This window comes from Pan paniscus, chromosome 4, assembly GCF_029289425.2.
Source record: "Pan paniscus chromosome 4, NHGRI_mPanPan1-v2.0_pri, whole genome shotgun sequence".
NCBI lineage: Eukaryota > Metazoa > Chordata > Mammalia > Primates > Hominidae > Pan > Pan paniscus.
In genome coordinates, this window is record NC_073253.2 from 47,963,854 (window position 1) to 47,981,450 (window position 17,597).

Genomic DNA, 17,597 nt, shown 5'->3' on the forward strand with positions numbered 1-17,597 from the left:
CTTAGGTGTACAACTCTCATGGAGTAATAAACACCCCAATCAAGATACAGGACATTTCCACTACTCAGAAAGTACCCTCCTGCCCCACATCCAGTCAATGCCCCTACCAAGCAATCACTCCTCATATTTCTAATGCTATAGCCTCATTTCTGAACTTCATGTAAACATAATCCATCATAAAGTGTGTACTCTTCTGTATCTGACTTCTTTTCACTAAACACAATGTTTCAGAGATTCATTCATATACATTTCATCATGAAAAAAGTAGTTCATTCTTTTTGACTGCGGAGTAGTATTCCAGCATATGAATATACTGCAATTTGTTTATCTGTTCTTTCTGCTGACCGACAGCAGAGCTGTTTTAATTTGTGGACTATTAAAGCTGTTATAAATCTCCCTATACATTTTGGGGACATGTTTTCACCTCTCTCGGGCAAATACCTAGGAGTGGAACTGATGTAGCTGTATGTTTAATTTTAAAAGAAACAGGTATCAACACTTTTTGAAGGTTCCGGTTAACTCCAACGCAAAGCCTTAACAATATTTTCTAATGAGGTCATGGCAAAGTATTCTAACATTTTTGTGTGTCACGTGTTCTTTGTTCCAGTCAAGAAAAAATCATGTTGCTTTTTCTTCTTTCAAATTATTTGTATGGGTTGGAAGATTATACTACCTATGAATTTCACTTGAAACAGAAAAAAAGGGGCATTTAAATATATATGCTATATAAAAGGGGGCACACAGTCATAAGTGTCATACGATTTGAGAACCAGATGAATTTGACTGAACCTGTCATCAGAAAAATAAAAATTTATGTGTAATTCCAATGTTGTATTCAATTTGTATTTGAGAACTATGAAGTCCATCCTCAGAATACTTACAAGTCCATGGACCAACCCCAAACGAAAATCTCCTGCTCTTACATTAAATTGTATGAGTCTTGACTTCACTTTGTGTAAGATGACCAAAGCTAGAAATCATAAAATATATTAAACTACATAAAACATATGACAAAGGACACTATCAACTGTTTTTAAAAGTTATGAAATTAAAGAATCTAAATATTAATACTTCTTCCAAATCAATAAGATGGCCTCCATAGAAAAATGAAAAAGGGCAATAAACACATGACTCCTGAAATGAAATAAAACCGGCCAAAATATTTAAGATGCTCACCTCATTAGATGAATTTTTAAGTGATCAAATTACCATTATTTCCATCAGATTGGCAATTAAAAAAAAAACTAGTAACACCACATGTTAGCTAGCATTATATAGACACATCTATTATCGCATTCTTAGTGGAAGCATATAATAGTATAAATGTCCTTGATGACAATTTGACAACACGTATAAATAAAGTTAATGTGTATACGCAATGTCTACTTTTAAAAATTTATCCTTAGAAAAAGTACAGATGCTCCTTGTCTTATAATGGGGGTTACATGCCGATGAAATATTTTCCACTTACGATAGGTTTAAGTAAAAAATGCATTTAATACACGTAACCTATCAAACATCATAGCTTACTCTAGACTACTTTAAGCATGCTCAGAACACTTACATTACCCTGCAGTTGGGCAGAATCACCCAACACAAAGCCTATTTTATAAGAAAGTGTTGAACACATCATGTACTCTACCAAAAACTGTATTGAAAGTGAAAAACTGAATGGTTGTATTGGTACTCAAAGTAGGATTTCTATTGAACATGTATTGCTTCACACCATCATAAAGTAAAAAAAATCCTACATTTCCCTCCCCCTCCCCCTCCCTCACGGTCTCCCTCTCCCTCTCCCTCTCCCCACGGTCTCCCTCTCCCTCTCTTTCCACGGTCTCCCTCTGATGCCCAGCCAAAGCTGGACTGTACTGCTGCCATTTCTGCTCACTGCAACCTCCCTGCCTGATTCTCCTGCCTCAGCCTGCCCAGTGCCTGCGATTGCAGGCGCGCACCGCCACGCCTGACTGGTTTTCGTATTTTTTTGGTGGAGACGGGGTTTCGCCGTGTTGGCCGGGTTGGTCTCCAGCTCCTAACCGCGAGTGATCTGCCAGCCTCGGCCTCCCGAGGTGCCGGGATTGCAGATGGAGTCCTCGTTCACTCAGTGCTCAATGTTGCCCAGGCTGGAGTGCAGTGGCGTGATCTCGGCTCGCTACAACCTCCACCTCCCAGCTGCCTGCCTTGGCCTCCCAAAGTGCCGAGATTGCAGCCTCTGCCCGGCCGCCACCCCATCTGGGAAGTGAGGAGCGTCTCTGCCTGGCCGCCCATCGTCTGGGATGTGAGGAGCCCCTCTGCCCGGCTGCCCAGTCTGGGAAGTGAGGAGCGCCTCTTCCCGGCCGCCATCCCATCTAGGAAGTGAGGAGCGTCTCTGCCCTGCCGCCCATCGTCTGAGATGTGGGGAGCGCCTCTGCCCCGCCGCCCCGTCTGGGATGTGAGGAGCGCCTCTGCCCGGCCGCGACCCCGTCTGGGAGGTGAGGAGCCCCTCCGCCCAGCAGCCGCCCCGTCTGAGAAGTGAGGAGCCCCTCTGCCCAGCAGCCGCCCCGTCTGAGAAGTGAGGAGCGCCTCTGCCCGGCAGCCGCCCCGTCTGAGAAGTGAGGAGCCCCTCCGCCCGGCAGCCGCCCCGTCCGGGAGGTGGGGGGCAGCCCCCGCCCGGCCAGCTGCCCCGTCCGGGAGGGAGGCGGGGGGCAGCCCCCGCCCGGCCAGCCGCCCCGTCCGGGAGGTGGGGGGCGCCTCTGCCCTGCCGCCCCTTCTGGGAAGTGAGGAGCCCCTCTGCCCGGCCTCCACCCCGTCTCAGAGGTGTACCCAACAGCTCATTGAGAACGGGCCATGATGACGATGGCGGTTTTGTTGAATAGAAAAGGGGGAAATGTGGGGAAAGGATAGAGAAATCAGATTGTTGCTGTGTCTGTGTGGAAAGAAGTAGACATGGGAGACTCCATTTTGTTCTGTACTAAGAAAAATTCTTCTGCCTTGGGATGCTGTTGATCTATGACCTTACCCCCAACCCGGTGCTCTCTGAAACGTGCTGTGTCCACTCAGGGTTAAATGGATTAAGGGCGGTGCAAGATGTGCTTTGTTAAACAGATGCTTGAAGGCAGCATGCTCGTTAAGAGTCATCACCACTCCCTAATCTCAAGTACCCAGGGATACAAACACTGCGGAAGGCCCCAGGGTCCTCTGCCTAGGAAAACCAGAGAACTTTGTTCACTTGTTTGTCTGCTGACCTTCCCTCCACTGTTGTCCTGTGACCCTGCCAAATCCCCCCTCTGCAAGAAACACCCAAGAATGATCAATAAAAAAAATAAAATAAAATAAAATAAAAATAAAAATAAAAAATCCTACATTGAACCATCCTAAATTGGGGACGATCTGTACTAAAAAATACACCTAGACATATGTACCACAGTTTCACAAAAAGGGTTAAATTATAATAGCAAAAAATAATGGGAGAGGGTGCTCAATAAATATACCTTAGTAGTGACTGGTTAAATATATTCTGACTCATCCAAACAACTACATTCTAAGCCGCTTGTAATATTATTACCACACACAAATAGCAGCATGGTTATACTACCTTAAAGAAAGCCAGGTGTGGTGGCTCACACCTGTAATCCCAGCACTTTTCAAAATCCCCGTTTTGGGTGTATTGTGGAGATCACTGGTGATACAACAATGTCATCTTCAAGTGGAATTATTAAAGTGTTCACCAGAAATCCAACTCCAGCTATGTTGTGCTTCAGGGTGAAAAAATATCGGCAGACTAGAGCAGATTCTTCCAAATGCACAACTTGTGTTCAGGTTTATATACTTTTTGTTTTGAAGGTTGAAATTTCTTTTTAAGAAATTTTTTCCTGCCAGGAGCAGTGGCTCACACCTGTAATCCCAACACTTTGGGAGTCTGAGGCAGGTGGACTGCTTGAGCCTAGGAGTTCGAAACCAGCTAGGCAACATGGCAAAACACCATCTGTACCAAAAAAAAAAAAAAGTAAAAAAATTAGCTGGGCGTGTGTGGTGGCGCGTGTCTGTAGTCCCAGGCTGAGGTGGGTGAATCGCTTGAGCCTGAGAGGCAAAGGTTGCAGTGAGCCGAGATCACACCGCCACTGCACTCCAGCTTGGTGACAGAGCGAGACTCCATCTCAAAAAAAAAAAAAAAAAATCACCTGAAAGAATGCTGTATGATTATTAATCATCCCAGTTCAGTGAAAAGATAAGTAAATGAATGCATGCATGCATGCTATATGGGCATTTAAAAAACATCACCACTACCACCACACACCCACACCCCGAAGGGCCTTCAGTTTCTAATCCCCAACTACCACCAGATTCAATAATGCAGTAGACACTCTACCACAGAGAGCATTCCTAATATCTAACAACAGCCACATTCTAACATAACATTGGACAAATGTGAACTCTTCTTGCTATACAGTGGTCTCCCCTTATTAGGGGTGAATACATTTCCAGATCCCTCAGAATATACCTGAAACCACAGATAGTGTCGAACTCTATACACACCATGTATTGTTGCTCTAATAACTGAGACAGCTACTACTAAGTGACTAATGGGCGGGTATCATATATAGATATGCTAAACAAAGGGATAATTCATATCTTGCCCTGGATGGTGCATGATGGCACAAGATTTCATCACTACTCAGAACAGCATGCAATTTCAAACTTACAAATTATTTCTGGAATTTTCCATTTAATATTTCTGGACTGTAGTTGACTGTGGGTAACTGAAATTGCAGAAGGCAAAGCCTTGTGTAAGGGAAAACCGTTGTAGTTGTCACTGAATTCTAACAACTTACTGACCTGAAGTTACCTCTTGTCCGACAGCCAAAATCACCTGGGATATGAGAAAATTTTCTCAAAGAAACACATATATCAATCTATATTCTGATGTTTGTTTGTTTGTTTGTTGAGATGGAGTCTGTCACCCATGCTGGAGTGCAGTGGCACAATCTTGGCTCACTACAACCTCTGCCTCCCAGGTTCAAGCGATTCTCCTGCCTCAGCCTCCCAAGTGGCTGGGATTATAGGCACCCGCCACCGTGCCCAGCTAATTTTTCTATTTTTAGTAAAGATGGGGTTTCACCATGTTGGCCAGGCTGGTCTTGAACTCCTGACCTCAAGTGATCCGCACACCTCGGCCTCCCAAAGTGCTGGGATTACAGGCATGAGCCACCATCCCCGGCCCCTCAGAGTTGATTTTCTTTTCAAGAAGCAGATTACAGCAATTGAGAAGCAATGCCAAAAGCTAAAAAAATTCAGTGTTTCTAATTCAGCACATACTTTGTAGACACAAAAATTCCTAAATATTCTTGTTGGCCCCCCTATTTGCTAGCACAATTTTCTTTAGAAAAAAATGGTTGGCATTTTTTAAAAATCCGAACCATTTTAAGACTTCTTTTAACATAAAAGTTGTCCTAAGAATCTATGGTGCACTTTTTGTTTTGTTTTTCTCGTTTTGTTTTTATAAGACGGAATCTTGCTCTGCTACCCAGGCTGGAGTGCAAGTGGGGCAATTTCAGCTCACTGCAACCTCCGCCTCCCGAGTTCAAGCGATTCTACTACCTCAGCCTCCTGAGTAGCTGGGATTACATGCGCCCACCACCATACCCGGCTAATTACTGTATTTTTAGTAGAGACGGAGCTTCACCATGTTGCCCAGGCTGGTCTCAAACTCCTGACCTCAAGTGATCCCCCACCTCGGCCTCCCAAAGTGCTGAGATTACAGGCGTGAGCCACCGCACCTGGCCTACAATGCATTTTTTTTTTCAGTTCTGAAAAACCTCATTCTTTGAGCAAAGATATTCCTGCTAAAATTGTTTCACACTCAATTTTTAAACTTTTGTGGGACATGCCAACCTCAATAAATAATCACATTTGTAGTATATTTATCAAGATAAGTGCTATATATTCATAAAAGCAAATTAACAAAAAAGAAACAGCATGAAGTAGTATTTACAGCACTATGAAACAAATCAAACTAAAATGTTACAATGTTTATCATTTTCATTAAACTGAATCCTCAAATTTGATGTACTCAGGTCCATATGTAACCAAAACTGGACTGGCAAGATTGTCTTACATGGAACAAAGGGCTCCCTCACTTTCTAATACAGTATAGTACTCTCATCTGTTACTCTCATCTCTTGCACAACATACTTTCCCAAGAGTCAATGCATAGACTAAAAAGACTAATTTTCACCAATTCCTACGTGTTTTTCAAGCACAGGACACAACCTCTGAAACCGGAGTTGCAGCTCAGCTCTTTTTTCCTTCTCCTCTCCCCCACAGATTATTTTCAAAATGTATTACTCTCGAGAACAATCTGGGGGTGAGAGGAGAACAATCTAGGTGGGGGGTAAATTATATGCGCTTTTAATATATCGTCTCAATCAAAGACAAGCTGATTCCCTCCACACATCATTATTACCCAACTGTCAGTCAGCAAACTAAACCCAACTTGCAGCTGATGTGTTCTTTGGTCACCACAGTTTTAAAAGGGGTAGCGGGTAGGGGAGTAGAGAGTGTAGGGGAGTAACGAGTGTAGGGAAACCAACATTCTGAAATCAGTAAGTTTTACATTTTAAAAAAGAATCCAGGTCTATAATGTTTGGGGAAGGGGGGTCTAATTTCATGCATAGGCACAAAAGAATGTCGAAATTAATGTTCTACAATCCCCCACAGCCTAAACATTCCTAGCTTATATGCAATATGAGATGTGTTGGCTTATGAATGTGCCACCTCTGCTTTATATCAAAGGACTGACAACCAAAAACTATTCCCAGATAATCCATGTCTTAATATCAGTAAGCTTCTAGTTTCAAAACAACAAAGAAAAAATTCACTTGGGTGGGTTAAGTAGAACTATCAAGAAAAACTTAGCAAATAATTGATACCAAATCTCCCCACAGTGTTTGTATTACATTTTTTTTTAAAGCATAATAAATCCCAGTTGAATTTTCCCAAGGTAGAGTATTGTGACTTGGACGACCACTGTAGTTTTCAGGAAACAGAAATGTAGCAACATGGATCCCTTAGACCTGAACAACAGTAGCTCAAGCCCTGGATTCCTTGAGTTAGGGGGTACCACTCCAGCTATACAACCCTCCCCACGAAGCAAGGAGTCTATTGCGCCAAGAGGACTTGTCTAACTGGAGCACGTTTTCTCCCCTAATGCTACATCATTCTATGGGTATGCAGAACCTAAAATATCTGCCCAAACAGCCCTCAACAAGCTTCCAAAGCCTCTTTCACCAGATCAGTACTCCAGAAGGAAAACTATACCAACTAGACTGTGTATCCTTAGGCTTGAAGGGTACCAAGAGTCAACTGTATGCAGAGGATGTGAACAGAGTTGAACATGTTGCTTGGGATGTCTATACAGGTCTGCCCAAATACTCTTAATTGTAGTAACGAGCAGTGGAGAAAGCAGAAGCAGAGAGGGCTGTGGACCAGAAGCCAGATGGTAACTTTGTACCACCACAGTCTGATACGAGAAACTCCAACAAGTCTGAAAATACTAAATTCTAACCTGGCCTCCCAGGGTCTTATTATGGTATACTTACGAAGGAAGGAGGACGAAACCTTTTTTTTGGCAAGTTCTTTTTTAAGATTGATTTATAACTTTTAAATTAGACGTACGGTATGTGACACTCCATTTGTACTCTTGTTCCTAGACCCACAAAAGTTAAGCACAAGCATGTCTGAAAGGCTTATTTCTCCAAATCACCTCAATCTAAATAAAGCATTTGGATAAGATCCTTTAAGCTAATAGTATTCACTAAATTGTAAACCACAAGTTCTATGAGTTTCAAATTAAGACAAATTAATATACAAGGTATCTGTAAAGTCAAGAAGCATAAAAAATTTTAAAGTATGCTAGCTACATATTCATATAATATGCTCATTATGTTTTTATTCTATTTCCATATACCTTTTCAGGGAAAGTATCTCAAAGTTTAAACAGTAAGTCCAATTGTTAATCTAGAAAAAAAAAAAGTATAACAAATACACAAGCCAGGAGCAGGGGCGCCAACCCATGGTCTCATTATAATCACAGCTACTTGGCAGGCTGAGGTGGTAAGATCACTTGGGGCCAGGAGTTTGAGGCTGCAATGCACCATGATCATGCCTATGAATAGCCACTGAACTTGTGCCTGGGAAGCACAGTGAGAGCCCATCTCTTTAAAAAATAAAAATAAAAATTTTAGAAGTATAATACAGTATTTAACCTGTTATTCCAGACTTTGTGGACTCTCTGTAGTATATCTATGGTGCTTTTTCCCCCAGATTAATAGAATATACTGCTTCGAATTCAGCACCAGTGAAGGGGTCTGAAAGTTGGGGGGGAAAAAAAAGCTAATGATTCTTTATGTGAAAATATAACAGATATAAAAATAAGAGTATCCTGTGTTTTCTGACTTTTCAGGTATACCGTTCAATTATACTTAGGGCCATCTGTCTGGCAGTCATCCCACAGAACATGAGTCCTAATGTCTGAATTGTATTTACATTCTATTGGGAAAATCACACAAGCAGAAGATCTATAAATGCAGATTCAAACTTGCAAAGTAAATCCACAATGACATGTTGTCCAAAACTTGCGACAGTTCCAAGAGAAAGACAGGAAAATTAACATCATAAGGCACTTAACAGCATACATGTATCAAACACAAATGAATCAGTCATGATACAACCTCCAATTAAATTTCAGCAAAACATCATTTGTTATATGAATTTGGTATTAATGAAAATTTAAATAAATGTTATAGTTTATATACAATTAACTTGTGCTGTTATAACTGTAACCACAGTCTAAAAACAAGGACTTTATACATAGCTTTACGAATGGAGATATTTAAGTACCACTATTTTGAAAATTCAACATTGAGGTGGTATTCCTTGATTTTTTGTTTTTCATTTAATTGAGCTCAAAAGTTTACAAAAATTATAAAAGTTTAGGAAACACTGCTCTAAAATAGTTATGGTGACTAAGCCTACTGAATTACTACTCACTGCAAGGGTCTCTGCAGAGGACCTAAAAATACACACCATTTCCCACTTCAAAATTACAGAAGTTATTTAACTGAACGTATCAAGGCCTCACGACAGATTTCTCATTCAGCTTAAATTCTTTATCTTAATATTATTTTTTCATTCACATAATACTTATTGAGCACTTATTATGTGCCAGATACTGCTCAAGGTAGTGAGGTAGAGAACAAAGCTAAAATTCCTGCCCTCATGAAACTTATTTCTAATGCAAGAGAGAGAAACACAATAGTCTAAGTAGTCTAAATACTAAACAAGGTAAACTGCCAGAGAGGGAAAAAGATGTGAAAAATACTTAAGAGGCCAGCAGTCTTTAGAATTAGCATCCCCTCATCATACCAATTTTATGTTCACTTGAAAAATTCACTAATGGGGTTAAACTGAGGGCTTCCACCGGCATGTCACCAGCATTTAGTCTCTATATAGAATCCAGCTACAGTCCAGCACACACTTGACTGGTGATCAGTACCTTCACAAAATCTACCTTCTAATGTAACAGCACAGCAAGAATTGAGATCCAGAACAATCTTATAGATCAAATGAATTTCAAAAGTGTAAAGTGACTGTATTTGATTGCCCCTTTTTACTATTCTTTACTGGCTTAAGTTTTTACATGAACTAGATACAAGCCCTCTTACTATGCCATATTCTCTTTCATATGCCAATGACATACCCCTTAAAAGACAACTGATCCTACAGGAAAAAAAAAAAAAAATACATATGAATGCTAAAATTACTAGTCAAACCTTTAAGGAGAAATAGTATCAAAGTATCTCCCCGAAAATATCTATGTGGTGGTTTAAACATGCCTGCAAATTATTTGGTACTTCTCTCTCAAGAAGGCAGAGCTTAGCTCCCCTCACCCTAAGGGTGAGCGGGCTTCTAACAGATCCATGATGGAAAAGTAAAAATAGTAACTTTACAGTGGAGAAACCTGGCAGACACCACCTCACCCAAGTGATCAAAGTTCAAATCACTGGTAATAAATGATGTTAATATCATACCCTTTTCTTGATATGGTAAGAAGAGCACTTCCCTTGCGTGATATTCTTTCTAAATATCCACAATCTAACATAATCATGAAAAAAATCAGAAAAACCCAAACTTAGAAACATTCTACAAAATATCCAACCAGTACTCTTCAAAAATCAAAGTCATGAAAAACAAGAAAAGACTGAGAAATTGTCAGATTGGAGGAAACTAAAGACCTGAGGCCGGGCGTGGTGGCTCACGCCTGTAATCCCAGCACTTTGGGAGGCCAAGGCAGGGGGATCACGAGGTCAGGAGATCAAGACCATCCTGGCTAACACGGTGAAATCCCGTCTCTACTAAACATACAAAAAATTAGCTGGGCATGGTGGCACACGCCTGTAGTCCCAGCTACTCAAGAGGCCGAGGCAGGAGAATCCCTTGAACCTGGGAGGCGGAGGCTGCAGTGAGCAGAGATCACACCACTGCACTCCAGCCTGGGCGACAGAGCGAAACTCCATCTCAGGGGAGCGGGGAAATACCTGAAAATTGGGCTGGGCAGATATTTTAGGTTCCTGCATACTTTAGTGGCTCACGCCTGTAATCCCAACACCTTGGGAGACCTAGGCAGGAGGATCATTTGAGGCCAGGAATTTGAGACCAGCCTGAGCAAGGTAGCAAAACTGTCTCCACAAAAATGAAAATTTAAAAAATAAAAGACATAAAACTAAATACAACATGGTCTCTTACACTGGATCCCAAAATAGCAAGAGGACATTTGTGGAAAACTTGATGAAATTCAATTAAACTCTGTAGTTTAATTAATAGTATTTTATCAAGGTTAATTTCTTAGTTTTGATAAATGTACCATGTCTATATAAGATGTTGATACATAAGAATCCTCTGGACTATTTAGCAGTTCTTCTAGAAATATATAATTACTTCAAAATAAAGTTTTTCTAAACAACAACTAATCCAGGTATTTAACTTATTGTGAAAAAGGAATGGCTGAACATTAGCTGGAGGAATTACGTCTGACAGCAGCACTCATATCCCAACATTCAACCATTTAGTGTTAACACTTCACTTCACCTCCTTCAATTACCAGAAAGTGGGGTTTTTTGCTTGTTTTTTAGCTAGTACAGTCAAACAAAGTGAGACACTACCCTGCCCGAAATTAAATATTTCCTGGGACTGGGACTCAGTATTTTTTTTATAGCACAGATGTGACTGGTAACTATTAGAAAGTCTGAAAATCTCCTCATATTCTTTAGTATTTTCAGGGGTCTTCAAAGCACTTGCATCAAGTGCCAGGAGTAGATCTATACCTGACTCCTGAATAAACTATAAACTTTATAATAATATCAAGTAGCCCTTGTGGAGAAGGGACTTCTATGTAAATATAAATATTTCTCAACTTTCTTAATATGATACTAAACATACCATTTCCTCAACTGATTTTGCATCAAGAAGCAAAACATGGCCAGGCACGGTGGCTCAAACCTGTAATCCTAGAACTCTGGGAGGCCAAGGCGGATGGATCACCTGAGGTCAGGAGTTTGAGACCAGCCTGGCCAACATGGTGAAACCCCGTCTCTACCAAAAACACAAAAATTAGCTGGACATGGTGGAAAATGCCTCTAATCACAGCTACCTGAGAGGCCGAGGCAAGAGAATCGCCTGAACCTGTGAGGTGGAGGTTGCAGCGAGCTGAAATTGGGCCACTGCACTCCAATGTAAGTGACAGAGGGAGACTCTGTCTCCAAAAAAAAAAAAAAAAAAGCAAAACAGAACTCCAGTATGTCATCCTTTCATTAGGAAATAAAGTCCTGAAATTATCTGTTACTCACATAGCAAAAATCAAAATTAGAATAATGATGTTTAGAGGGATGTAAGCAATACTGTTTCCATAAATGGCTATGTCTATGTTATCTTTAGGTCAAGTTAGAAACAAAAAAACCTATCATTGTAAACTACATTAGCCTACCCTCACATATAATTTATCTTCCCTGGGCATTTTGTATATTTTACCCTTCTCTTTTTATTATTTAAATAGAAAAAAAAACCAGCTGGATGCAGTCGCTCACACCTTTAAAGCCCAGCACTTTGGGATGCTGCAGCAGGAGAATCATTTGAGCTCAAGAGTTCGAGACCAGCCTGGGCAATACAGTGAGACCTTATCTCTACTTAAAAAAAAAAAAAATTAGCCAGTCATTGTAGCCCGCACTTGTAGTCCCAGCTACTTGGGAGGCTGAGGCAGGAAGATTGCTTGAGCCTGGGATACCCAGGCTGCAGTGATCAACCCACTGCACTCCAGCCTGGGACACAGAGCAACATCCTGGGACACAGAGCAACATCCTGTCTCAAAAAAAACAAAAACAAACAAACAAACAAAAAACTCATGAAAAAGATCTTGACAGCTATAGAATACGTGCTGTAAAATCGTTCTCAACAACACTGTCCATTCATTATTCAATAGCTCTTACATAAACAATGTGCACATTAGAAATTATTTAAGATTTTTTTTTTTTTTGAAATGCAGTTTCACTCTTGTTGCCCAGGCTGGAGTGGAATGGTGGCATTATCACGGCTCACTGCAACCTCCGCCTCCGAGGTTCAAGTGATTCTCCTGCCTCAGCCTCCTGAGTAGCTGGGATTACAGGCACCTGCCACCATGCCTGGCTAATTTTTGTATTTTTAGTAGAGACGGGGTTTTGTCATGTTGGCTAGGTTGGTTTCAAACTCCTGACCTCATGTGATCTGCCTGCCTCGGCCTCCCAAAGTGCTGGGATTACAGGTGTGAGCCACCACATCCAGCTTATTTAAGATTTAATGCAAGAAAAAATTTGTCTCTTCTGGAGAATTCGTGACATATTTCTTCATTTAGGGTAATGAAAACTCTGGCTCCCAGGAAGCTTAGCTAAATTTGATGTTTTATCACAGCAATTATGTTAAATTACTTAAAAGTAATGTATTTCTTCACTTCTTTCCTTGGATCTGATTTTCTACTTCTATTAACTATTTATTGACATCCTATTAAGTGTCACCTCAAATCTCATCTGTAAGGAGAAATGTTAAAAATAATAATCAATGAAGCTGAACATACAGGGATCCTATTTTAAATGATTCTACTGAAAATACAAAAATTATCCTGGCGTGGTGGCATGTGCCTGTAGTCCCAGCTACTCAGGAGACGGAGGCAGGAGAATCTCTTGAACCAGGAAGGTGGAGGTTGCAGTGAGCCAAGATGGCACCACTGCACTCCAGCCTGGATGACAGAGGCTCCATCTCAAAAAAAATGGATCACAGACGGAAATGCAAAACTATAAAACTTTCAGAAAAATGCATAAGGGAAATTTTTCAGGATACAAAAATAGCCAAAAAGTACTGGACTTCACAACAGAAGCACAATCCATAAAAGAATAATAAATGGGATTTCATCAAAATTAAAAGCTTTTGTTCTGCAAAAGATGCTGTTAGAATTAAAAGATAAGGTATGGAATGGGAGAAAATACCTGCAAACTATATATCCAAAAAAGGATCCATATAAAGAACTCTCAAAATTCAATACTTACAAAAAAAAAAAAATCCAGTTAGAAAATGGGCAACAGATATGAAGAGAATATACAGACGTTGAATAGCACAGTTAAAGATGTTCCACATATTAGCCATTAGGAAAAGGCTAACATGAAATACCATGATGAGATATACTCCTTATCTATAAGAATAGTTTTTAAAATAGTAAAAAAAAAAAAAAAAAAAAAAAGTAACAACCAATTGCTGGCTAGGATGTGGAAAAACTAGATCTCTCATACACTGCTGGTGGGAATGCAAAATAGTACAACCACTATGGAAAACACTCTTTGGCAGTTTGTATCCGATACACCGCAGCAATCATACTCTTATACTTTTATACCAGTGAAAACTGGGATGTTCACAGAAAAACCTCTACATGAATATTCACAGCAGGTGTATTTCTAATAGCCAAAAATTGACAACGATCCAGATGACCTTCAACATGAAATGATTCAACAAATTGGTAGTACATGGATGCCATGGAGTACTACTCAATAAAAATGAACAAATTATAGCTATAAGCAACAACTCTGGAATCTTCCAAGTAAAAAGCCAGTCCCAAAAGTCATGTACTATATGATTCCATTCACTCATTCATTCATTCATTCATTCATGAGACTGAGTCTTGCTCTGTCACCCAGGCTGGAGTGCAGTGGTGTAATCTCAGCTCACTGCAGCCTTGACTTCCTAGGATCAAGCAATACCCCCATCTTAGCCTCCTGAGTAGCTGAGACTACAGGCACACACCACCACACCCACCTGATTTTTGTGTTTTTGTAGAGACAGTGTTTCATCATGTTGCCCAGGCTGGTCTTGAACTCTTGAGTTCAAGTGATCTGCCCATCTCAGCCTCCCAAAGTGCTGGGATTACAGGCATGAGCTACCATGCCCAGCCTGATTCCATTTATATAACATTTTTGAAAAGACAAAATGCAGGGGGTAAAGGGAATATAGGAGGGAGATGGCTGTGATAGCAATAAAAATAAAAAATAAAAATAAAAAACAGGTGATCCTTGGGATGATGGAACTATTCTGTATCTTGACTACCAAAATTCCAATATCCTGGTTGTGAAATTATACTATAATTCTGCAACATATTACCACTGGGGTAACTGGATAAAAGATACACAAGACCTCACAGTAGTAGTTCTTAAAACTGTATGGGAATCTATAGTTATCTCAAAATAAAAACTTAATTTCAATGAGAAATCTGAAGTGAAACATATTTATAAACTGGTAGTAGAGAGATCTGAATTTTAACTTTATTTTTATTTTAAAAAGAAAATTAGCTAAGGCAACTAAAATATCCAAGAACAATTAGAAAACTACATAAAATAGTTTATATATTTAAGTTTTAAATTGAATGGCTAAGCAGTTTTTAAGTTATAAATCCAAAGCCACTATTCGAGAGAGGAGGAAAAGGGTGCAGTGTTTGAAATATGGCAGGCAACATGGACCCAAAACAAATTACCAGCACCATAAAGGAGCTCCTGGATCTCCATCAGGCTCATCCTGGATGAACAAATTTATGTGAAAATGAGAAATGACCAAGAACTTAAAAGCAGATTACAGGCATGTGATCAACATTTAAATGACATTGGAAGAAACGGTGACTACTATAGAAACTGATGAAGAAACAGATAAAGAGATATATAAATCAATGAAATGGAATATTCCAACATTCTTTGTCCATGGAGATGGTGTCATACTAGTTGCCTTCCACTGACAGCTGGCTGAAACAAGGAATTTATCCTGTATAGAAAAATACAAGACTTGGTTCAATGGCCTCTTTAAATCTGTAAGACATTCAAAAGAGAAACCTGCGTACATTTTGAAATAAATGACTCCAGGATTCTTCCACTCCTAAACTGAGGAGATTTGCAGATAACTCACAACTTCCTAAGCTAAGAGGTATTTTTATTTTTCTTCCAACCATTCCAATAAATGTGATCAAGATACAGAATTTTTTCAGGAGTTCATTTGCTCCATTTTTTTCTTTAAATTTGATATTTGCTTTTTGATTTCTTAAAAAAAGACTATCAAGAGAGTAAAAATAAAACCCAGAGAATGGGAGAAAATATTTGCAAATCATGTATCTAATAACAGACTGGTATTGAAAATATATTAACTACTACAGTTCAACAACTAAAAAACAACCCAATTCAAAAACAAAGAACTTGAATAGTCATTTCTCCAAAGATATACAAATAGCCAACAAGTACATATAAAGATACTCGACATCTCTAATTATCAAGGAAATGCTAATCAAAACCATAATAAGGCCAGGTATAGTGGCTCACACCTGTAATCCCAACACTCTGGGAGGCCAAGGTGGATCACATGAGCCCAAGAGTTCAATACCAGCCTGGCAAACATGGTGAAACCCCATCTCTACTAAAAATACAAAAATTAGCCAGGTAGGGTGGCACATGCCTATAGTCCCAGCTACTTGGGAGGCTGAGGTGGGAGGATTGCTTGAGCATGGGAGGAAGAGGAGGCTGCAGTGAGCCGAGATTGCACCACTGCACTCCGGCCTGGGTGACAGAGCAAACTCTGCCTTAAAAAAAAAAAAAAAAAAAAAAAAACCAACAACCACCATGATGAGATACCACCTCACACCCATTAGGATTGCTATTATCAAAGAAACAAAATAGCAAGTGTTGGTGAGGATGTAGAGAAACTGGAACTCTTGTATACTTTTGGTGGAAATATACAGTGGTAGAGCCACTGTGGAAAATATGGTGGTTCCTAAAAAAAAAAAAAAAAAAAAAAAAAAAAAAATACTAAACACAGAATTACCATATGAGCCAGCAATTCCGCTTCGGTGTATATATCCAAAAGAAATGAAAGCTGGGTCTCAAGGAGATATTTATCGACCCATGTTCATACAGCATTATCCACAATGGCTAAAATGTGGCATCAACCCCAGTGTCTACCCACAGATGAATGGATAAGCAAAATGTGGTATATACATACAATGGAGTATTATTTGGTCTTAGGAAGGAAATTCTGACATATGCTGAAACACAGATGAACCTTGAGGACAATATGCTAAGTGACTCACGAGGTACTTGGTCAAAATAATAGACACAGAAAGTTAAATGGTAGCTGCCAGCGGCTAGGAGGCTTTGGGAGTTATTGTTTAATGGGTATAGAGTTAAAGTTTTGCAAAATGAAAAGAGTTCTGGAGATGAACAGTGGTGAAGGGTATACAATAATATGAATGTACTTAATACCAGTGTAGAATACATTTAAAAATGGTTAAGATATTTTATTTGTATTTTATCACAATAAAAAAGTTCAGAAGAAAAATATATAAATCCAAAGAAGGGAAATTTTAAACATTGGGTGGAAGCTTCAGTAGAAATAATGGTACTTGAGTTGGACTTGGATGAACAGGATGTACACAAAGAGGCCAACTAAGAGCTGTAGAGCAATGACTTAAAAAAAGTAATGATGGGAGAGCTTCTACTTTCATTTAAATCATTTCTCAGAATGAAAACACGCCAACATTCAAATTTCAGTTTTCCAGAAATTGTGAACATGGATTACCAAATGTTGATAATCATTTTTAAAGAAGAGATAACTTTAAAAATCTGCTTCCAAAGATTCAATACAGGTAATTTCAACATCAGTAATACATTATTCCCACATATGCTGTCAGTAAAAAAGTAATCTGATCTTAGGTAATGCAAGTGCCTGATTAGAGAGTATTCCCAATTCCTCCTTCTCATCCCTTCTAACATTCCTGTAATTCATTTCGCTCATCCATAAGCTATAATTACTGAACAGATTGTTGCCATTATCAGCAACAATCAGGGACATGTATACATTTGTCAAAACCCACAGAATGTACAACACAAAGAGTGAAGCCTAATATAAACAATAGACTTTAGCTAATAATAATGTATCACTATTGGCTTATCAATTCTAACAAATATACTGCATGAATGCAAGATGTTAATAATAGGGGAAATGGAGGAGGGTTTGGG

The 17,597-nt window shown here is 39.6% G+C and overlaps 1 protein-coding gene and 1 pseudogene across 9 annotated transcripts in view; one reads left to right on the forward strand and one right to left on the reverse strand.

The window, feature by feature from the left end:
• Nucleotides 1–17,597, reverse strand: part of ERBIN (erbb2 interacting protein) — a 151,062-nt gene that overhangs the window by 118,092 nt on the left and 15,373 nt on the right. The gene's annotated exons all lie outside the window — the stretch shown is intronic.
• On the forward strand, nt 15,045–15,331 carry LOC106634779 (U6 snRNA-associated Sm-like protein LSm3; annotated as a pseudogene).